This window comes from Penaeus monodon, chromosome 31, assembly GCF_015228065.2.
Source record: "Penaeus monodon isolate SGIC_2016 chromosome 31, NSTDA_Pmon_1, whole genome shotgun sequence".
NCBI classification, from domain to species: domain Eukaryota; kingdom Metazoa; phylum Arthropoda; class Malacostraca; order Decapoda; family Penaeidae; genus Penaeus; species Penaeus monodon.
The window spans coordinates 10351832-10352129 of NC_051416.1; the positions used below are offsets into that span (position 1 = coordinate 10351832).

Below are 298 nucleotides of genomic sequence, written 5' to 3' on the forward strand. Positions count from 1 at the left end.
GGCAAAAGTCTCCCCTTCAATAGAGAAAACGATTTCATATAAAGAAAACGAAAATTTCTTTCCGTAACGTCACATGACGCGCAAATTAACCAGAGCTTTTAATACACTCAATGGCCAAGATTAATCACAATTGGCCCTTTGATATTCAAATGACGGGCTTCAGATCATAAGGCGTAAATCACGTGCCACACCTTTTTCGCTGCTCTTCTTAATGGCTCGGGTTCATTTAAGTGTTTAGTTCGTCGACAGTGCCAAAGTATGGAGTGCCATTCAGCGAGGTGATGCCGCTCCTCTTTGC

At 42.6% G+C, this 298-nt stretch overlaps 1 protein-coding gene across 1 annotated transcript in view; it reads left to right on the top strand.

Annotated features, from left to right (window-relative positions):
• LOC119592887 (regucalcin-like) overlaps positions 1–298 on the top strand; it is a 62425-nt gene that overhangs the window by 8556 nt on the left and 53571 nt on the right. The gene's annotated exons all lie outside the window — the stretch shown is intronic.